This window comes from Phyllobates terribilis, unplaced genomic scaffold, assembly GCF_046119375.1.
Source record: "Phyllobates terribilis strain yellow unplaced genomic scaffold, ASM4611937v1 Scaffold_1__5_contigs__length_1240528914, whole genome shotgun sequence".
NCBI lineage: Eukaryota > Metazoa > Chordata > Amphibia > Anura > Dendrobatidae > Phyllobates > Phyllobates terribilis.
In genome coordinates, this window is record NW_027362761.1 from 59,903,969 (window position 1) to 59,927,567 (window position 23,599).

General features: G+C 44.7%; 1 long non-coding RNA gene across 1 annotated transcript; it reads left to right on the forward strand.

Moving 5' to 3' along the window:
- Window positions 1-2,207: 2,207 nt before the first annotated feature.
- LOC141165847 (uncharacterized) lies at window positions 2,208-23,181 on the forward strand. Its single transcript, XR_012251216.1, has 3 exons — window positions 2,208-2,308; window positions 4,219-4,352; window positions 22,924-23,181. It is a non-coding gene; the product is annotated as an uncharacterized lncRNA (long non-coding RNA).
- The last annotated feature ends 418 nt before the right edge of the window (window positions 23,182-23,599 follow it).

The window sequence follows — 23,599 nt, forward strand, 5'->3', positions numbered from 1 at the left end:
TAATTCTTATAAAAAATGGAGTGGTTTATTAAATTGTCCACCAAAAAGAATCATTATAGCAAAACATAAAATTGTTGAAGTTACAAAGAGATTATCCATTTGTTCATGATTACCTCATTAGTTGAGATTCACCCATCTTTTCCTTGGATCCTGAATGGTAGGTTACATCTGTCTGTGTCGAGCACATGTGTCCAGGCCTACATGTTAGCTACCCGTCTGGTGTCAGGGTAAAATAGCAAGCAAGCTGCTCCCTGTGTCTCACGTGGTTATGACGCGCCCCCTGGGCCGTGTGTGTGGGAATACCCGGAGCCGGGTCTCTGTGTAAAGCTGGGGGTTGTAGTCTCCGTGGCAGCGACCTGGTCCCGTGGCTCAGGGTGGTCAAACCAGCGGCGGATCTGTTTATTTGGTTTTCAATGTTTAAATGTCCGACTACGCCACCCGTGGATTGCGGTCACTAAGAACCGCCGCTGCGGGGCAGACCGCTGAGGCTGATGTTGTGTGCGCAGCAGAGAGTAGTATAACTCCCCACGGGAGGAGTATTGCCTCAGGGCAGCATGTATAGATGGTGAGGGTCATGGTGCAAGGGCGCAGCAGAAACGACTCAGAGTCTTTGCAGTGCAGTACAGGGTCTTTACTCACAGTTGTTTGATCCGAGACACTTCTGCCGATAGTGACTTCCCCGCGTCGCGCTGCGCTCACCAAGTGAGGGGCTCTGCCGACTCCCAGGTATCTCCGGAGTACTTGTCAGGACCCCTTTCATATGTCCTTTCTCTGGCCTGTTGTACCCCACAATTGACCACGTTTCTGTCCAGCTGCCTCGGGCCTTGGCGGGCAAACATATGTTCCGTTTCCCTGGGCCCTATATGGTGCCTTCCTAACGGGTGTAGTGAGGGGCTGTGACACGTACAATGCCACAGCCTCCGGTTACTAGCTGAGGGTAGTTGCTCTCCTCCACTAGATGAGGGATCTGGTTCCCTTTCTTGGCCTGACCCCCCTACTCTGGTAGCGGCGGGTGGCGACTGGCCGGTCCGCACCCCTGGGGTCCCTTCACTCCTCTCCTGGAGCCTCCTCCGTTCCTCTCCCCTCCTTCCTTCTCCTCCAGGCCCAGGACTTGTGACTTGGCCTGCCCGCGGAGCAGAGCTCGTACAGAGCCCCTGCTCCCTGTCTTCTTCTCTCTCTGACTGAACTGAACTCCTAAGATGGTGCCCACCTTATATACTTCTCCTTACAGTGCACCCTGGATCTACTCTCCCCACCCACACACTACCGGGTTCCCCCTTTCTAGGTGTTCCCTCCCCCCACTCCAGCCAGGGACAGGGGCAGTTGTGCTCACTCTTGGGAGCATTGTCGCCCTATCCCCCGGAAATGTGGTGTAGTGCATGTGGGTGTTAGGGTCCTGAGCCACACTCCATCCTTACCTGAGAGTGAGATATCACACCTCTGGGTGAGATGTAATACCTCTGTAGCGACTGAACCCTCGGGACGCTACAGTTATGTATGTCCCACATAGCACCTGTTTCTATATATGGCTTTAACATCTACCCTGAGCCAAGTGTACAGAAATAACATATGTAATGTCAGCTAAACCATTCCATGAGGCTATTCAGTACAGAATTGAGATTAGAAATCAATATTTGATTATTTAACACCTTCAGAGAACATAAAGCTGTGTAATTTCCAGAAGGTCACCATGAGATCACGTAATACAACTGAGGAGAAATGTGCCATGAATTTATAGATGGAAAGGAACTGAAAAACATCATTGAGTTGCTACTTTAATTAACCACAGTCATTTCAATAAATTAAGTTATCTGCACTTTATAGCCATTGTACTAAATAGCAAAATTGTAGATCACTTCATTTACAGAAAACGTTGCCCCTGTAAAAATGACCTAATGTGTAGACGACTAGATATCTCCCTTGTCTGTAACTTATTGCTTACTATCTGTTGTTAGGTTAGATCTGTCTCTGCTAACAGATAAGCACAGACAGATCATATGAATTGTGAGTGGAACTTTTATTTTGCTACTTGCTATACACAGAGAAGATAGAGCTGGGGAATTCTTCTTCATGCCAAGCTTATCCACAGCCTGGATATGGCCGGTTAGCATAGGAAATGCCTTACTGACTGTGGGTTGTGTTGTATGTAAAAGGTTAATGGAAATTGTGTCTGCCGTGCTTCAGTGATTGGCTGTTCGGGTGATGTAATAATTGGGGAGGTTCCCCTTTATAAACTCTTTACTATGTGGGTTCCTCCTCTTTTCTCCCTGCGTGCAGTGGAACAAAGAGACTACACATTCAACTACAGGTACCAGTAAGCATGGCTGATCCCCCGGTGGCACAGTTTAAGGAGGGGGTTAGGAGAGAAGGAACTCAGTGGATGTATGACCTTTTGAATGAAGTGAAGGGGGCCTTATCATTACAACAAGCTGAGCAGATAGGGAATGAGGGAGGAATGTGTGTCCATTCAGGCATGCACGAGCTTCCATGAGACTGAGTCTCAGCCCTGTGAGGTGATGCACTGTTAGAGAACCCTTGACTTTTAACTCCACAGCCAGCTTTGATCTGCCTCGGCCTGCGACCCTGTGGAGGTCCACTAAAAACCCTGTGCATCTTCCCTGCACAGAAGCTCTGGCAGTGAGTGCTGGGAATGTGACTCTATCCCCTCTAGCAGACATGCTGCTGCAGGAGCCATGCACTTGCACACTGTAATAAATCATTCCCCTCACATAGTTAACTGCAGGCCTGCTGCCAAATTAGTCATGGGTAGCCAGACTTCTACAGTTAGTCAGAACTCCAGTAGCTTAACAAATAATGTTGTTAATGACACTAACCAACCATCCTTTGCTGCTAATGTTGTTAACTAACCCCCCTTATTACAGGGGAACTTGCACTGCAATGCACACCCCCTGTGCAATCCCCAGCCCAGCATGCTGATGCCTACCCATGCATCCAGCCTGCTCCCTGCTGTATCTCAGCCGACCGCTAAGACTCTACTCCGGTCATGTCATGCATCCTGCAGTGGTGGTTGGGAAGTTACTCAAGAAGTTTTTAGGGATCGGTTACTCTGTCAAGGGATCATGGACAGCGTCATCATCATAGGTCTGTCCAACACAACCATTAACGGTCCTGCCATCCATAAAGGGCGTCCCGGTCATCCCGGTCTTCCATAAGGTCTCGATCCTCAAGATGGAGGTCGTCGTCAAACTCAGTTGATGACGTTTCTGTTAGAACCTTGCTCTTAGGTGTTTTCCTTTGCTGGTCACATGACCTTGTTGGCCTATTTAATCCTGCTCCGCCCTTCTGGCTTTGCTGGACTTCATTGTATAACTACTTTCTAGCTAGCCTGTGCTCTGTATCTAACTCTGTTAGTTTGCTTGGTCTACGGACCTCTATGTTCTATATATTTTGTTTGTTCGTCTGTCTGCTACTATTTCTGTTAGGAGGTGTCCCATTTTCCTCCCAGACCTTAGTACTTGTAGGGATTCCTTCCCCACATCTATAGGTCTCCGTACAGACTAGCTTAGGACTTTAGCAGGTCTGATCGCAGGATCAGGTTCCCTGTTACATCGTAGGGATTCAGCTGAGTTCTATCGTAGGGACAGATCTCCTCTCTTTCCTTAGCTCTGGTAGCAGAACATAACAGTAAGTCCAGCCTGCAAATTCTCTGAGGTCAGATGATGTTTCTGCATCCAGACTTGTCAGAGCGTTTCACAGGAGATTTTCTGATAATCCTGGTCCTAGGGGATCCGGAGGATCCTCTTAGAAGGGGGGGTACTGTTAGAACCTTGCTCTTAGGTTTTTTCCTTTGCTGGTCACATGACCTTGTTGGCCTATTTAATCCTGCTCCGCCCTTCTGGCTTTGCTGGACTTCATTGTATAACTACTTTCTAGCTAGCCTGTGCTCTGTATCTAACTCTGTTAGTTTGCTTGGTCTACGGACCTCTATGTTCTATATATTTTGTTTGTTCGTCTGTCTGCTACTATTTCTGTTAGGAGGTGTCCCATTTTCCTCCCAGTCCTTAGTACTTGTAGGGATTCCTTCCCCACATCTATAGGTCTCCGTACAGACTAGCTTAGGACTTTAGCAGGTCTGATCGCAGGATCAGGTTCCCTGTTACATCATAGGGATTCAGCTGAGTTCTATCGTAGGGACAGATCTCCTCTCTTTCCTTAGCTCTGGTAGCAGAACATAACAGTTTCCTGCACTTCTTGCAGTTCAGGTTATTCTGGTCTTTGACGCCATTACAACCGACAATCTCAACCAACAATCGCCCATTGACTCCCCAGTCTCCTCTACGAGTGGATCAACCAGCTATGAACCAGGATGGCTGTTCTACCTACTATGACCGGTGAGTTAACGTATGCTGGAGCATGAGGGGCAGAAAATGTGATTAATGAGCGATTAACAGCAACTAGTTCATTAGGTAAATAACTTGATATTCCTCTTTCCCTCCCTCTACCCCCCACACTAGCAACTCCAATACAGGCTAATCTTTATAAGGACATCTACTTCTGTGTCGTGAGCCCCTGAGGGGCTCATGTTCCACAGGAGATAAAACTAAGATTTGAGAAAATTCAAATATAGGCATCTGGTCACTTATATCGGTCTATCAAGGAACAATTGCTAAAGAAAGACACACAGAGAGAGCTTTGCTAGAAGGCTGAAAGTAGCGAAGTATATCAATATCTGGTTATAGGCCTTCTCAGTCATGGGCTGTATCATGGGACAAAAACATCCTAATCGGTGCTCAGCGTTGTTTACTTATATGGATGTAAATTATAGTGCCTATAAATCACATGGCGGGGCAGCTTGGTGGAGGAATTCCATCTCCATTTATCTTTACAACCAAATATGGGGTAGAGCATCAAAACTAAGGGAAATTTGGCTCTGCCTTATGACATCGCAACATGCTCCTTTCTTTCACAGACTGCCTCTGGGTCCTCAACTACAGGAAAAGAGCAGGTACATGATGGTTGTTTAATGAGGGACACTGTCGTTTCTATGGATTATGCAGATTTAAAGATGAATGTTCTATATGTGGAGCAAATGATGTGGAAGTTAAATGCACAAGATTACAGAAACAGCCAACTAAGCCTCACAGTGATAATGACCCAAAGGATGCCAGAGAGTCATGGCTCGCCCTATATCCCAAAACTAAAGATGCATCCGAGTTAATAGTTAGTTTTACATATGGTTCCTTTACCTCTTTTGAATTGTCTTTGTCCCCATGCTATGCAAAAAAATAAAATTCAATCATCTATTGACAATTCAGAGAGTTTAATAAAAAAAGGTAAACATAGAAGTAGCTTTAGGCAGAATGGCTAGCCCATTTAATTCCTCTCCGTTTACTAATCTTGGTAGTTTTGCATTATGGGTCATACCAAAAAAGGATACAGGGAAATATTGTCTCATACATAATTTTTCATACCCTAAAGTAAAATCAGTTAATGATGGTCTTTCTGAAGAAGAAAAGGCGGTTTCTTGTGTATCATTTGTCTGGACAGTTGCGCTGATCAGGTCAGCTGGACCTGGCGCTTTACTGCTCAAATCAGATAAACAGTCAGCATTTAGATTATTACTGGTGTAGCCGGATTGTTACCACCTACTCGGTTGCATGTTTGCAGGAAAATATTATGTGCCTCCCCATGGGGTGATCCATCTCCTGCCATTACTTTAAGATGTTTAGTTCATTTCTCGAATGGGTGGTACTTTATGAAACAGCTGCTACAAGTGCGTCCCACTAAATTAGAATATCATCGAAAAGTTTCAGTTCTTCAAAACAAAAAGTGAAAATCATATAGAGGTGCATCTCACAAAATTAGAATATCATCAAAAAGTTAATTTATTTCAGTTCTTCAATACAAAAAGTGAAACTCATATATTATATAGAGTCATTACAAACAGAGTGATCTATTTCAAGTGTTTATTTCTGTTAGTCTGTTTCAGTAAGCTCCACAATCATGGGGAAGACTGCTGACTTGACAGATGTCCAGAAGGCAGTCATTGACACACTCAACAAGGAGGGTAAGCCAAAAAAGCTAATTGCTAAAGAAGCTGGCTGTTCACAGAGTGCTGTATCCAAGCATATTAATGGAAAGTTGAGTGGAAAGAAAAAGTGTGGTAGAAAAAGGTGCACAAGCAACCGGGATAACCGCAGCCTTGAAAGGACTGTTAAGAAAAGGCCATTCAAAAATTTAGGGGAGATTCACAAGGAGTGGACTGCTGCTGGAGTCATTGCTTCAAGAGCCACCACACACAGACGTATCCAGGACATGGGCTACAAATGTCGCATTCTTTGAGTCAAGCCACTCATGACCAATAGACAATGCCAGAAGTGTCTTACCTGGGCCAAGGAGAAAAAGACCTGGACTGTTGCTCAGTGATCCAAGGTGTTGTTTTCAGATGAAAGTAAATTTTGCATTTCATTTGGAAATCAAGGTCCCAAAGTCTGGAGGAAGAGTGGAAAGGCACACAATCCAAGCTGCTTGAGGTCTAGTGTGAAGTTTCCACAATCAGTGATGGTTTGAGGAGCCATGTCATCTGCTGCTGTAGGTCCTCTGTGTTTTATCTAGACAAAAGTCAGGGCAGCCATCTACCAGGAAAATTTAGAGCACTTCATGCTTCCCTCTGTCGACAAGCTTTTTGGAGATAGAAATTTAATTTTCCTGCAGGACTTGGCATCTGTCAATACTGCCAAAAGTACCAATACCTGGTTTAAAAACAACAGTATCACTGTGCTTGATTGGCCAGCAAACTCGTCTGACTTTAACCCCATAGAGAATCTATGGGGTATTGTCAAGAGGAAGATGAGAGACACCAGACCCAACAATGCAGACGAGCTGAAGGCTGCTATCAAAGCAACCTGGGCTTCCATAACACCTCAGCAATGTCACAGGCTGATCGCCTCCATGCCACGCCGCATTGATGCAGTAATTGATGCAAAAGGAGCCCTGACCAAGTATTGAGTGCATTTACTGAACATACATTTCAGTAGGCCAGCATTTTAGATTTTAAAATCATTTTTCAAGCTGTTGTTATAAAGTATTCTAATTTACTGAGATAATGACTTTTGTGTTTTCATTGGCTGTAAGCCATAATCAGAAATAAACACTTGAAATAGATCACTCTGTTTGTAATGACTCTATATAATATATGAATTTCACTTTTTGTATTGAAGAACTGAAATAAATTAACTTTTTGATGATATTCTAATTTAGTGAGAAGCACTTGTATATCTAGAATACACTACTTAGACTATTTCCTTTTTATTGGCCTTGCTAACACTGACCATTGCCAATTCTTACTGAATAAATTGTGTTATTTCATGTGCCGTTTCAGCTTCCCTAAAGCGGAAGACAAAACCAAGGTTCCAATTACACATTTATGCGTTTTGGGCATTTAGCTGGATTTTGAAGCCATGGTTTTTAGGCTACCGCCTAAGAAAGTAGCCCTTCTCCTTGAGCTAATAGCCGGTTGCTACAGTGCCAAAAATAAAAGAAGTGGATTAGATATATAGCACAGCCCACACATCAGATCGTATCTGCCTGGAAATTACTTTGAAGTATTTAACTTACTTACAAGATGCAAACATTTCAGGATCGGTAGCACAGCATAGAATAACCATAAATAAACAAGAACCCATGAAGTACAACAAAACCACATTGAAGGAATCAACTAGAGACCAGTGTCCCAGGTGAACCTAAAAGCGACTCCATATAACAACATATAGAACAAAGGAGGATGTTTGGAGTCTTAGAATGCTTCAAAATATTACAATTAGTGTTGAGCCACCCCCGTAGTGTTCGAGTTCGGTTCGGTTCGTCGAACACCCGTGTGTTCGCCGAACTGTTCGTCGAACTGTTCGTCGAACACCTTCGAACACCGTTAAAACCAATGGCAGGCAAACAAAAACACATAGAAACACATAGAAAACACCTTCAAAGGTGTCCAAAAGCTGACAAACTGCTCAGAAGACACAACTAACACATGGAAAAGTGACAAGTACATATAGTCATGCGAAAATAAAAGAGGTGGAGGAGTAAAAGGAGGGGGAGACACAGATATAGGCATGTCATGCCCTTCTAAAATCCAAAAAGTGAGAAGCCGACACGGCCAGTCCGCTCCTGCCCGTGCCACCTCCGTGTCGCCGGGTTTGTGCCAGAGCCGCGGTGAACCCTGATGGCCAGCCCCCCTCTCCCAATACTGGTGCCTGTCCGCTGGTGGGTCGAGCGAGCCCCCCTGTGGTGGAGGCAGCTCTAAGCTTTTTAATTTAAATTGTCTCTCTAATTTGAATGAATACACTTTAAATCCATTTACAAGGATCTATTGGAGGGCAAGTCTCATGCCAGCAGCCGCGTAATTCCAGCTCCAGTAGCGTCCACTAAAGCTGCTGCAGTTAAAAAGCTTTTATAAGGATCGAGCTCGGCTGTCCACCGCAAGGCATCCTACTGCCAGTCCCAGCCCCTATGCCTTGGGGTGCCTCCTGATGCTCTTCACTGAGTATCCCATGGTCCCGAAGCATTTCCTTTGAAAAAATTAAGTGTCTAAACTACAGGTGGTGTAGCTTGCTTAACAGCCGGGATAATCCGCTGACTAGCAGACACTGCTACTAGGCACAAAGTATTTCCTGGGCTAGATGCAGTTAAAAATTTGTAATTAGATACTCTCGTTGGATGCTGAGAAAGCATTCCATAGAGTCTCCTGGCACGCCATATATGATTCTCTTAAAAAGCTTGGGGTAGGGGTCTAGGGGACCCTTTTATAGCCAAAATCACGGCCCTGTATCGCAATACGTCACCTAGGCTGAAGATAAATGGAACTGTAGCACCCTGAGGGCTCGGTTGCTACAGACGTATTGCACCTCACCCAGAGGTGTGATATCTCACTCTCAGGTAAGGATGGAGTGTGGATCAGGACCCGACACCTGCATGCATTACACCACATTGCCGTGGGGCAGGGCGACCAATATGCCCCTGAGATGGGCACGACAGTCCCTGTCCCTGGCTGGAGTGGGGGGAGGGAACACTGAGGAAGGGGAACCCTGTAGTGCAGGAGCAGGGAGGAAGCAGTTCCTGGGTGCATTGAGAAGGGAGTATAAAAGGTGGGCACCATCTTAGTTCAGTGCAGAGAAGTCTGAGCAGAAGTGGCAGGGAGCAGGGGCTCTGCATGAGCTCTGCTCCGGAGGCGGGCCTAGTAACAGAGGCCCAGGCCTGGAAGAGGGAGAAGGAAGGAAGAGGAGCGGAGAAGGCTCCAGGAACGAGGAATGAAGGGATCCCAGGGGTGCGGACGGGCGAGTCGCCACCGCACGCCCGAATCCACCTGCGTGGAGGGGTCAGGCCAAAGGGGGAGACCGGTCCCCGAACTAGTGGAGGCAGGAAACGACCCTCAGCTAGAAACCGGAGGCTCTGACATTTTATGTGGCGCAGCCCCTCGCTACACCCGCTAGGAAGGCACCACATAGGGTCAGGGAAACTGGCGCCAAGTTTACCAAGAGAAGGCCCGAGGCAGCCGGACAGAAGTGTTGGTAAGAAAGGCCAGACAAAGGACACACAAAGGGGGTCCTGTGAAGTGCTCCAAAGTTATCTGGGAGTTGTCTGAGCCCCTCACCTGGTGAGCACAGTACGACGTGGGCAGCCGTTACCTGCAGACGTGGTCTGGATAATAAGAACTGTGAGTAAAGGCCCTGGACTGCATCACTGACTCCGTGTCGTTACTGCTGCTGCCCTGCACCATCACCCCCATCCTCCGCATACACTGCCCTGAGGCTATACTCCTCCCGTGGGGAGTTATGCTACGCTCTGCTGCACCCACAACACTAGCCTCAGCGGTCTGCCCTGTAGCGGCGGTTCACTCTGACCGCAATCCACGGGTGGCGTAGTCGGACATTTAAACATCAAAACCACATAAATAGTTCCGCCACTGGTTTGACCGCCCTGAGCCACGGAACCGGGTCGCCGCCACGAAGACTACAACCACCAGCATCCACCAAAAAGGGTCCGGCTCCGGGTGTCCCAAGGCCCAGGGGGTGCGTCAGAACATTTTCATCACCTTTCACAATCACCAATGGGACAAGGCAGGGATGTCCTCTGTCCCCTCTCTTATACATCCTAGTGACGGAGCACCTGCTCTCATCAATTCGCCATAACCCCAATATTAGGTGGATTGAGGTGGGAGGCACCGAGTACAAGTGCTCTCTATTTGCTGATGATGTCCTAGTATATATCACTCAATCACATATATCCATCCATGCTGTTATGGCTGAAATAGATCACTTTGTTACATGGTAAAATTTTAAAATCAATGCAGCGAAGTCTGAGGCCCTCGATGTCTCCCTCCCCAAATCCATATAGGATTCCATCCAGTCCAACTTTCCCTTTGCCTGGCCCTCACAGGGTATCAAATACTTAGGAATTCCTATTCATAGAGACCTCTCCCATCCATGTTATCTTAATTTTGGGCCCTTTATTGAACAATTCCATACAGACCACGGTTGGCAAGTTAGAACTGTAAGATTCACTATGTGAACCGCTGTTTTGTGGAAAAGCACATGTACACTGCGTTCCAAATTATTATGCAAAAAGTGTTTAAGAGTGATAAGGGAAGAATTTGTTTGTTTGTCAGTTAAACTCATTGATGGTGATGTGTGTCAGGGCTCTTTATATCACTGTAAGCAATTGCAGACACCTGTGCTAATTAGTTTGGCAGGTGTGTCCAATGAAAGGCAAGACTACTTAAGAAGGCTCTCTCACATTATTAAGCAGCCTACATTTTCTGCCAAAATGGGAAAGAAAAAGGATGTGTCGGCTGCTGAGAAGCAACAAATTGTGGAGTGTTTAGGTCAAGGCATGACTACAATCAACATTGTGCGATGATCAGGATGAAGTGTCTTGGCAATCAAGAAGTATGTAGCTGATTCACAGTACACACGTGTGCGTGCTGATAAGGGCAAATTGAGGACTCTTTCCTACAGGCAATTACGTCAGGTTGAAAGAGCAGCGGCAAAAAAGCCTTGTCATAGCAGCAGACAAGTTTTTGAAGCTGCTTGTGCCTCCACCGTCCCCCGAACAACAAGATGCAGGGTCCTTCAGAGGTTTGCAGCTGTGCATACGCCATCCTGTCGACCTCCTCTATCCACTTCACACAAGCAGAAACGGCTCCAGTGGGCCAAACATTACATGAAGACTGATTTCAAAACTGTTTTGTTCACGGATGAGTGCCGTGCAGCGCTCAATGGTCCAGATGGATGGCGTGGAGGATGGCTGGTTGATGGACACCCCACGCAAACACGGCTACAGCGCCAACAAGGAGGAGGTGGAGTAATGTTTTGGGCTGGAATCATGGGGAGAGAGATTGTCGGCCCCTTTAGGATCCCTGAAGGCGCTAAAGATGAACTCCATAATGTATGTGCATTTTCTCAAACAGCACTTCCTGCCATGGTTCAAGAAGAAGAACCGTGTATTTCACAGCAAGATCATTTTTCTGCATGATAATGCACCATCTCATGCTGCACATAAAACATCTGCATCTCTGGCTGATATGGGCATAAAAGGGGACAAACTTATGGTGTGACCCCCATGCTCCCCTGACCTCTACCCCATTCAGAACCTTTGGAGCATCATTAAAAGGAGTGTCTATGATGGCGGGAGGCAGTTCACATCTAAGCAACAGCTCTGGGAGGGTATTCTGTCCTCATGCAAAACAATTGAAGCAGAAACCATCCAAAACCTGACAAATTCAATGGACGAGAGAGTTCAGAAGCTCCTTTCGAACAAGGGGTCCTATGTGAAAATGTAACATCACCTAGAATAAAGTTTTGAGTTGAAAACTGTTTGATTTCAGTTTCTAACAACCTGCTAATGCTTATAATTTCAAAAATGACCATTTTTTTGGTCTTTATTAAAATGAAAAGGTTGATCGAAAAGTTTGGGGGATCTAAGAGTGTGGCAACCCAGTAGTCATGATTACTTCGAATTCTGACAATATGAGGGTCATGCTGCAGGTAGTGCAGCAAGAAGGCACTTATGTGTCTTGCGCATCTCGGAGCCCCAAAATTATTTTCCGGGCTAGATGCAGCTAAAAATTATTTTTAATTTTAAATCTGGTGGAGCTTATTATAGATGGCCTAATAGGATCAGTGCTGCACACTGCTACAAAGCCCAAATTATTTTCCAGTCAAGATACAGATAAACATGATTAGTAATTTGAAAGCTTAAAACGTTTGGTAGGGTGATTTTAACCAATCATCAAGCTTTTACTCTCCCCAGGATGACACAGGGGTAGAAAAGTCGTTTCGGATCCATGATTTGTTCATCTTTATGAACGTGAGTCTGTCTACATTATCAGTGGAGAGCCGCGTGCGCTTATCTGTCAGCACACCACCAGCAGCGCTGAACACACGTTCAGACAGAACGCTGGCTGCGGGGCATGACAAGATCTCCAAGGCGTAAGTGGCTAGCTCCGGCCATTTATCCAGATTGGAAGCCCAAAAAGAGCAAGGGTCCAGTGACACAGTCGTGGCTTCAATGTTTACTTGGAGATATTCCTGTACCATCGTCTCTAGGCGTTGACTATGTGTCAGACTTCTTGTCTCCTGTGGCCTTGCAAAGGATGGGCTAAAAAAGTGGTGAAATGATTCCGCAAAATTGATGTTACCAGCAGATACTGTGGTTCTGTTACGGTTTGAGTGCTGAACACTTGACGGTCCCACGGTTGGCAAGTTGGAACTGTGAGATTCACTACGTGCACCACTGGTATTTTGTGGAAAAGCACATGTAAGATTCTGCAACAGTCTCTGCTGATACTCCTGCATGCGTGCATCCCTTTCTATGGCAGGAATAATTTCTGCAAATTTACTTTTGTACCGGGGATCTAACAGTGTGGCAACCCAGTAGTCAGGATTATTTCTAATTCTCACAATTCGAGGGTCATGTTGCAGGTAGTGCAGCAAGTAGGCACTCATGTGTGTTGCGCATCCAGGAGCACCAAGTCCCTGTTGTGTTGGTGGCGAGGTAACAATCATGCTTCCTTCCTCTGTCCTCTCCCCCAACCTCGCACAACAGAAATGTGATCAAGGTCTCCCTCATCTGATGAGTCTTCCATCAGTTCGTCCTCCACTTCTTCCTGGGCTCCTGCACCTTCCTCACTAGTTTGGCTGCTACCATGCACCCTGGTAAAACCATCTCCCCCACCCTCACATGCCTGCCGCCTTGGTGCTGCCGACCTTCTGGACCTTGCAGATGTTAGCCCTTCCGCATACAACTCCTCCTCCTCTACTTCCTCCACCTCCTCTTGTGCCACCACCTGACTCCGAATTCTGTTTAACATGTGCTCCAGCATGTAAATCACCAGAATAGTCATGCTGATAATGGCATCGTCAGCACTAAACATCTTCGTCGCCATTTCAAAACTGTGCAGAAGGGTGCATAGGTCCCTGATCTGAGACCACTCCTCCAGCGTGATTTGCCCCACCTCTGAATCTCGTTGGCCCAGGCTATACGTCAGAACGTATTGCACCAGGGCTTGTCGGTGCTGCCACAGTCGCTGCAACATGTGCAGAGTTGAATTCCACCGGGTAGGCACATCGCATTTTAGCCGGTGAAATGGCAGGCCCAACGACTTCTGTAGAGATGTAAGTCGCTGAGCTGCGGGATGCGAACGGCGGAAGTGAGCACACAGCGACCGTGCCCTCTGCAGAAGGCCATCTAGTCTGGGATAGTGGGCTAAAAATTGCTGGACAACCAGGTTCAACACGTGAGCCATACAAGGCACGTGTGTGACATTGCCCCGGCGAAGGGCCGCACGCAGGTTTGCAGCATTGTCGCACACGGCCTTCCCTGGTTTCAGGTCCAGTGGAGACAACCATTCATGAAATTGGTTCTCCAGAGCTGACCACAACTCCTCAGCTGTGTGACTCACATTTCCCAGACATTTCAATATAAAAACCGCCTGATGACGTTGAGCCCTACTGCCAGCATAGTAAGGAGGTGTGCAGGATCCCTTCTGCGCAGTTAGAAAGCTTGTGGCATGACCAGACAGGCTTTGGGTGCAGGTGGAAGACCGAGAGGAGGTTGAGGAGGCAGAAGCAGTGGAGGAACTTTGACATAAAGAGGATTGACGCACAACTCGTGGGGACGGCAAGACTTGGACAGCAGCCCCTTGTCCTGCTGTCACCATAGTTACCCAGTGCCCAGTCAGCAACATGTAACGCCCCTGTCCATGCCTACTCGTCCAAGTGTCTGTGGTGAAATGCACCCTGTCACACACAGAGTTTCTCAAAGAAGCGGTGATGTTGTGTGCGACATGCTGGTGGAGCGCAGGCACACCTTTCTTTGAGAAGTAGTGCCGACTGGGCATCTGGTACTGGGGCACTGCGACGGACATAAGGTCTCGAAAATCCTCTGTGTCCACCAGGCGGAAAGGCAGCATTTCTGTAGCCAAGAGCTTGCAGATGGTGAAATTCAACCTCTTAGCTTTCTCATGGCTAGGAGGAAATGGTCTTTTACTTGTCCACATCTGAGGGACCGAGGGCTGGCTATTGTGCTTAGACGGGGTTGATAAGGGTGTCCCCGGCAAACTGCCGGTCTGTGAGGAAGATGCAGGCGGACATGTTAGGTTGCCTTGATCCAAAGGTGGTGCTATCGATGTCGGACAGCGCTCAACACCAGCTGGTGTTACCACCTCCAAAGAAAATGATGACCTGCCAATCACGCTGGCTGTTGCGGGTAAAGAGGTGGCAGGTCTGCGCCCCAAAACAGGTGTGACTGCTGTCCCCCCAGTCACAGAGGATGAAGAGGCCGCGGATGCACAAGATATGGCAGACGGTGGTTGGCCCGGCCGGCTAGGCCGCATTGTAGCACACTGAGCTTCCCACTGCAACTTATGCTTCATGTCCATGTGCCGGTTCATGCATGAAGTACTCAAACTATGTATTTTTTGGCCTCTACTTAGCTTTTGCTGACAAATGTTACAGATAACACGAGTTGGGTCATCTTTATCGATCTGAAAAAATGCCCAGGCTATGCAAGGCTTAGCACCCATGCGACCTGAAGAGCCACCACGACTTGTGGTGAGAGGCAGAGTTGTGTTTGAGGATGCAGTTGTTGACGTGCTTCCAGTACTACGTCTCTGTCCAGGAAGGCGCAACCTGACCTCGTCGTCACTAGCATCTTCCTCCACCTCCTCTGCTGACCTCATCTCTTGGCTGACTGTGGGTTGACAGTAAGTGGGATCTCCGACCTCATCATCATCACCCTGTGCGTTATCACACCCGTCGTCCTCAGAGCCAACCTGTTCCTGCCCTGACAAAAAACTAAAGTTGTCGCTCCAATCAGGTATTTGAGTCTTATCATCGTCTTCCTCATTGTCTCCACCAACAGGAGTTACAGTTTGGGAATGAGGGTCTACATTATGGTCAGAACCTTCTGCGTCTGGTCCTGGATCCGACTCATAAAGATTCTGGGCATCAGTGCAGATCATTTCCTCGTCTGGATTCACAGAAGCGCTGGAGTCGACCTCTGATTCCCAGGCTATAGTATGAGTAAACAGCTCTGCAGACTCAACCATCTGTTCTACCTCATACTCAGACGGGCAGCTGGAGATTTGGGAGCTGTGAGGAAGCAAGTGCGATTTGGGTGACACCTTTGAGGACTGGAGTATTTGTGATGTTGAAGTTGATGTGGAGGAGAGCCCACTTAAAGGAGCACTTGATATCCGTTGAAGCACCTGCTGTTTTTGTGCCTCATCTGGAATTTGTAGCGATTGGCGTGGCCGTAAGAAAGGGATCTTATCACATTGTCCGCTAAAAGAAGTAGACATTTTAGTTTGGCTGGAAGATGGTCTTTCTTCTGCAGATGTTACTGTTGCTTTAACACCTACCCCACGGACACAACCTTTTTTCCCCTTCCCAACACGCCTATTCCCCTTTCCACCAGCAGCAGGCCTTTTTCCACTCATTTTGGTGGTTAACTAATTCACAACTCTGGAGTTGTTTGCACAAAAAAACAATGGATGGTAACCGAGCAGAGCTGAGTGGCCAAACTGTGGTATTAGGCCAAAACTATTGGCTGGGTTAGATGCAGAAAAAAATTATTTTGAATTTGCAAACTGATGGAGGTCAGTATAGATGGACTAATAGAGAAAGTCCGACACACTACTAGAAGGCCAAATATTTTTTCAGAGGTAGATGCAGAAAAAAATATATTCAGTTTGCAACCTGATGGAGGTCAGTATAGATGGACTAATACAACAAGTCCCGCACACAGCTAGAAGCCCAAATATTTTTTCAGAGGTACTGTAGATGCAGATAAAAATTATTTTTAATTTGCAACCTGATGGAGGTCAGTATAGATGGACTAATAGAGAAAGTACGACACACTACTAGAAGGCCAAATATTTTTTCAGAGGTAGATGCAGAAAAAAATATATTCAGTTTGCAACCTGATGGAGGTCAGTATAGATGGACTAATACAACAAGTCCCACACACAGCTAGAAGCCCAAATATTTTTTCAGAGGTACTGTAGATGCAGATAAAAATTAGTTTTAATTTGCAACCTGATGGAGGTCAGTATAGATGGACTAATAGAGAAAGTCCGACACACTACTAGAAGGCCAAATATTTTTTCAGAGGTAGATGCAGAAAAAAATATATTCAGTTTGCAACCTGATGGAGGTCAGTATAGATGGATTAATAGAACAAGACCCACACACAGCTAGAAGCCCAATATTTTTTCAGAGGTAGATGCAGAAAAAACTATAATCAGTTTGCAACCTGATGGAGGTCAGTATAGGTGGACTAATAGAACAAGTCCCACACACTGCTAGAAGCCCAAATATTTTTTCAGAGGTACTGTAGATGCAGATAAAAATTAGTTTTAATTTGCAACCTGATGGAGGTCAGTATAGATGGACTAATAGAGAAAGTCCGACACACTGCTAGAAGGCCAAATATTTTTTCAGAGGTAGATGCAGAAAAAAATATATTCAGTTTGCAACCTGATGGAGGTCAGTATAGATGGATTAATAGAACAAGACCCACACACAGCTAGAAGCCCAATATTTTTTCAGAGGTAGATGCAGAAAAAAATATATTCAGTTTGCAACCTGATGGAGGTCAGTATAGATGGACTAATAGAACAAGTTCCACACACTGCTAGAAGCCCAAATATTTTTTCAGAGGTACTGTAGATGCAGATAAAAATTAGTTTTAATTTGCAACCTGATGGAGGTCAGTATAGATGGACTAATAGAGAAAGTCCGACACACTACTAGAAGGCCAAATATTTTTTCAGAGGTAGATGCAGAAAAAAATATATTCAGTTTGCAACCTGATGGAGGTCAGTATAGATGGATTAATAGAACAAGACCCACACACAGCTAGAAGCCCAATATTTTTTCAGAGGTAGATGCAGAAAAAAATATATTCAGTTTGCAACCTGATGGAGGTCAGTATAGATGGACTAATAGAACAAGTCCCACACACTGCTAGAAGCCCAAATATTTTTTCAGAGGTACTGTAGATGCAGATAAAAATTAGTTTTAATTTGCAACCTGATGGAGGTCAGTATAGATGGACTAATAGAGAAAGTCCGACACACTACTAGAAGGCCAAATATTTTTTCAGAGCTAGATGCAGAAAAAAATTATATTCAGTTTGCAACCTGATAGAGTCAGTATAGATTGACTAATAGAGAAAGTCCGACACACTACTAGAAGCCCAAATATTTTTTCAGAGGTACTGTAGATGCAGATAAAAATTAGTTTTAATTTGCAACCTGATGGAGGTCAGTATAGATGGACTAATAGAGAAAGTCCGACACACTACTAGAAGGCCAAATATTTTTTCAGAGGTAGATGCAGAAAAAAATATATTCAGTTTGCAACCTGATGGAGGTCAGTATAGATGGACTAATAGAACAAGTCCCACACACTGCTAGAAGCCCAAATATTTTTTCAGAGGTACTGTAGATGCAGATAAAAAATAGTTTTAATTTGCAACCTGATGGAGGTCAGTATAGATGGACTAATAGAGAAAGTCCGACACACTACTAGAAGGCCAAATAATTTTTCAGAGGTAGATGCAGAAAAAAATATATTCAGTTTGCAACCTGATGGAGGTCAGTATAGATGGACTAATACAACAAGTCCCGCACACAGCTAGAAGCCCAAATATTTTTTCAGAGGTACTGTAGATGCAGATAAAAATTATTTTTAATTTGCAACCTGATGGAGGTCAGTATAGATGGACTAATAGAGAAAGTCCGACACACTACTAGAAGGCCAAATATTTTTTCAGAGGTAGATGCAGAAAAAAATATATTCAGTTTGCAACCTGATGGAGGTCAGTATAGATGGACTAATACAACAAGTCCCACACACAGCTAGAAGCCCAAATATTTTTTCAGAGGTACTGTAGATGCAGATAAAAATTAGTTTTAATTTGCAACCTGATGGAGGTCAGTATAGATGGACTAATAGAGAAAGTCCGACACACTACTAGAAGGCCAAATATTTTTTCAGAGCTAGATGCAGAAAAAAATTATATTCAGTTTGCAACCTGATGGAGGTCAGTATAGATGGATTAATAGAACAAGACCCACACACAGCTAGAAGCCCAATATTTTTTCAGAGGTAGATGCAGAAAAAAATATATTCAGTTTGCAACCTGATGGAGGTCAGTATAGATGGACTAATAGAACAAGTCCCACACACTGCTAGAAGCCCAAATATTTTTTCAGAGGTACTGTAGATGCAGATAAAAATTAGTTTTAATTTGCAACCTGATGGAGGTCAGTATAGATGGACTAATAGAATGATGCTATGCCCAAAAGATTTTACTTCACTAGGTGCAGTAAAAAAATTGGTATTCTATACACAGGTGGTATATCTTGCAACACAGATAGGCTACTCCACTGACTAACACACTCTGCAATAGGCCAAAAAGGATTAGCTTTGCTAGATTCAGCCAAATCCTGTGAAAAAAACTTGCACAGCACTGGCACAGACCTGCCTGGCAAAAACTGATAGGAACACATGTAACCTAGTCCTGAAAAGGACTCCAATTACAATTAGTCTTTACTCCCACAACCTATCTATTTAAGAGCACAGACCTCCCTGATAAAAGTCGTAGGAAATGCTGTAACCTAGTCCTTAAAAGGACTGCAATCACAACTATTCCCTACTCCCAAGCTATCTGTATATTTGTGCGAAAATTGGCTTGAAATTAACAAGGTATAGCGCACACAGCAACAGCGGTGCCGTCTAACATGCAGCTGCAGCAGTGAGAAAATGGTGGCGACGGGGAAAATGGCTGGGTCTTATAGGGCAAGGACATGTGACATACACTGCCAATGACACATGCCCTTGCTTGTGTGAAAAAAAGCACTTCGCTCCGTGTGTGCGCTGCTGATAGGCTGACAGATTGCACCTCCCCACTGTAAATGCGGGAAAGAGAAAAAAAAATGGAGATCTTCATTGTTCCTGCAGAGATCCATCCCCTGCCCCTCCCCCCACCCCGCTGTACACTCAAACTGCGTATTAACATTAATTTTCATCATTACTGAGAAAAAATCCAGTTATGATTTTGGTGCACGAACAGTTATCGAACATAACCTCGAACAGCCGAATTTTTCTCAAATTGTTCGTGTTCGCCGAACGGCTCGAACACCGCCCATAACAGCTCGAATTTGAGATTGGCGAACAGTTCGAGTAGAACAACGCTCATCTCTAATTACAATCTTTAATGAGTTCAAATGTTTAAAAACATGTGTAACATACAATAGACATTAAAGTGCATGACGAACAGAAAATTGGGCTGATGACTTCATCACGTGCCAAAGGTAGACCGAGCTAAGTTTACATCATATCATAAACTGGGAACAATCACAATAATATGGTATCTGCTGCATAGGAAGAAAACAAGCATGAATATTACACCAGTGGTAACACTAATACATATTGCAGCACTAAAAAAAACAGAAAAGCATCTATATGTGGATCTCAGACATAATAATGATCCCACAGGTGGTGATAGTGAGTAGATACCAGTGCGTTACTTGCAAGGGGTCATTTATAGTAAAAGTGAAGTCCCAAAACATACCAATAACAAAAGCAGGCACCAGAGAGTCAGTCAACCCAAAAAGAAGACCCACTATATCCTCTACGCACATTTCGCTATTCTTCTTGATGGTGCATACTACATAAAGGTCAATGGTTCAATCCATATTTAGCGATTTTCACGTTGACACCAACATTTCATGCTGGCCCAAGATACCATATGTTTGCTCAAATCCTAGTGCCATAGCAACAAGGCCACTATAATAAGAAAATCACAAGACAAAAAATTAAAATATTAATGTAAATTAATTATTTACTAGTACACAAATAACAACACAATATAGAACAATTAAAACTGTTTTCATATAAATGGAACGGGAAGGGAAAAGATTGGGAGGGAGGTGGTGAGCGCTTAGGCTATGTGCCCACGTTGCAGAAATGAAGCAGAAAATTTCTGCTTCATTTCTGCAAGTCCTCTCCCGGAAATAACGCATGCGGAATTCCGCACGTGTTTATCACGCGTTTTTCGTGCATTTATCGCGCGTTTTCCACATGCGGAATTGCCTTGCGTTTTTTATGCATTGCTCAAGGCAATTCCGCTTGCGGAAACGCAAAATTAATTGAAATGCTGCGGATTTTTGAACGCAGCATAAACACTGTGGAAAAATCCGCAGCATGTGCATATAACTTGCGGAATCCCCTTGGGGACCATGGGGAGCGGATTACCTAGCGTTTTACAAGCGTTTCCGCTGCGGAAATTCTGCATCAAAAACGGTTGTAATCCGCAACGTGGGCACGCAGCCTAACAAGAAAGATGCGGAACTGAGAGTTACGTTTAAGACACGACAGGTGTCCTGAATAGGGTCGACAGGATCTTTGTGGACCCTGACATGATTATCCCCTTCGCAACCCTGGGATTTTCCATTTTTGCATTTTTGTTTTTTGCTCCCCTTGTTCCCAGAGCCATAGCGTTTTTATTTTTTGGTCATTATGGCTGTGTGAGGGCCTATTTTTTGCTGGACGAGTTGTACTTTTCAATGACATTACTAGTTTTACCATATCGTGTACAGGAAAACGGGAAAAAAATTCCAAGTGTGGTGAAATTGCAAAAAAAGTGCAATACCACAGATGTTTTTTTTTTATTTTTTTTACCACGTTCACTGAATGCTTAAACTGACCTGCCAATATTATTCTCCAGGTCATTACGAGTTCGTAGATACCAAACATGTATAGGTTCTTTTTTATTTAGGTGGTGAAAAAAATTCCAAAGTTTGGTAAAAAGAAAAAAAAGGCGCCATTTTCCAAGAGCCGTAGCGTCTCCATTTTTCAGGATCTGGGGCCAGGTGAGGGCTTATTTTTTGCGCACCGAGCTGACGTTTTTATTAATAGCATTTTGGGGTAGATCCGATGTTTAGATCGCCCGGTATTGCATTATATTGCAATGTTGCGGCGACCAAAAAACGTAATTCTGGCGTTTAGAATTTTTTTCTCATTACGCCGTTTACCAATCAGATTAATTATTTTTTTATATTGATAGATTGGGCGATTCTGAACGTGGCGATAACAAATATGTGTATGTGGTTTTTTTTTATTATTATTTTATTTTGAATGGGGCGAAAGGGGGGTGATTATATTTTTTTAATTTTTTTAATATTTTTAAAAACATTTTTTTTCACTTTTTGCTTGCTTCTATAGTCTCCAAAGGAGACTAGAAGCAGCACTTATCTGATCGCCTCTGCTACATACAGATGATCAGCAGATCACCTGTATGTAGCAGAAATGGTCCTGTGCTATGAGGGCCGAACCCTAGGTGCTGCAGACCCAGGGTTGTCATGCCCACCCATCGGTGACCCGCGATCATGTGACGGGGTCACCGATGGGCGGGGTAAGTGACTCGCTTCCGGCACGGCGCTGTTAAATGCCGCTGTCAGAGATTGACAGCGGTATTTAACATGTTAACAGCCGCGGGTGGATCGCGATTCCACCCGCGGCTGTTGCGGGCACATGTCAGCTGTAATAATCAGCTGACTTGTGCCCGGTTCAGTGCGGGCTTAGTGCCGGAGCCCTCACTGAACCGGGGGATTACAGCCTGTGCGTGCTAATACGGCACAGGCTGTAAAGTGGTTATAGTTACAGCTGACATAGAGTCACTGTACACGTGTATTGACCACAGGGATAGTTTGGAGGCAGTCCACTTCTATCTGAGGAACAGCAACCGGGACGGCCAATTATGTGAGCTAATAGTTTAGCTCCTCCAATTTGTGCTAAACCACAATTTCTTCATATTTAAAGATTGCTATTAGCAGCAGTAATGCGGCACTGTAATGGGCGTGGCCTGTGCACCCTCATACGCCAACCTCTTCCTTGGTCATTAGTAGAGAGGTATTTTTGGTGGCGGGGATGAGCAGGCCGTGGACCATGTGCAGTGCTGGCTGAGGTATATAGACAATGTTTTGATTTTATGGCAAGGCACGATGGAGGAGTTCAAAAATTTTATGAGCAGTTTAAATTTTGTCCCATAGTGAAAAAGTGTAAAAAAGTGAAAAAAAGTTAAATAAAATATGTAAAAAAGAACACAAAAAAGCCCACACAAATCGAGACAACCAGTTTTACCACTCAAAAACAGCATTTGTGATAAAACCAAAAATTAAAATATTAATATAAATGCATTATTTACTAGTGTCAAGGTAAAATACTGTGTATATATTATAGAAAATCAATTAGTTTCTTTTAATAGATTACCCAATCAGTGTGAATTAATATAGAGATGATGGAATAATCTATGTGTATGTATGCAAATGTGTATATGCACATGGATTATGCTAATAGTTAATGAATATATAACTAACAGCTTCTATTCTTATTGTAGACACGAACAACTAAATGATTTCCTGAGACTGACGTATGCATGTGAATGGCTGATAACAGAGAGATTCATGTCGAGTTGGCAAAGATGGAGCTGAGAAACTAACTCACCCCTCCCATCAGAATTCCTAAGGCGTTACTGAGGCCAAAAGATACATGGATGAGCAAATTGCAGCGTGCCAAGTTATCAGAAAAGAGCAATAAATTTTACTAATCCCACCTAGGAGTGGAATACTATATAACCCCATGTCTACGTAATAAAGTATGCCATTTTGCGTGGTTCAGTCTCTGAGTGAAGTTTTTCAACCAGATTAGCAGATTTGGTTAATTAGCTTCTCTGCATGCACTCGGACATCTTTAATTTGGAGGAGAGCAGTTACCTGGTGTATCTTAAATTGGTGAAACCTCTACAAATGGTGCAGTGATTCGGATCACACTCGAAGGGACTCTAAGTCTCGGGGTGCCCATCACCGGACCACCTACGGACGAGACGGGACTGCTCAAAGCGAGAGCCTGATCAACTCTCATCACTGAATACGGTAAGTCTGCAGATTTAATGAATCTGTAGTGCTTATTTGTATTTTGAGCGGTCTCTGGTGAGTTTGTGGTGTCTAGATTGGTCCTTAGGGACAGCCCTGTGCGACTGGGCGGGTCCCTGCTGTGTGATTCCAAGAACTCTG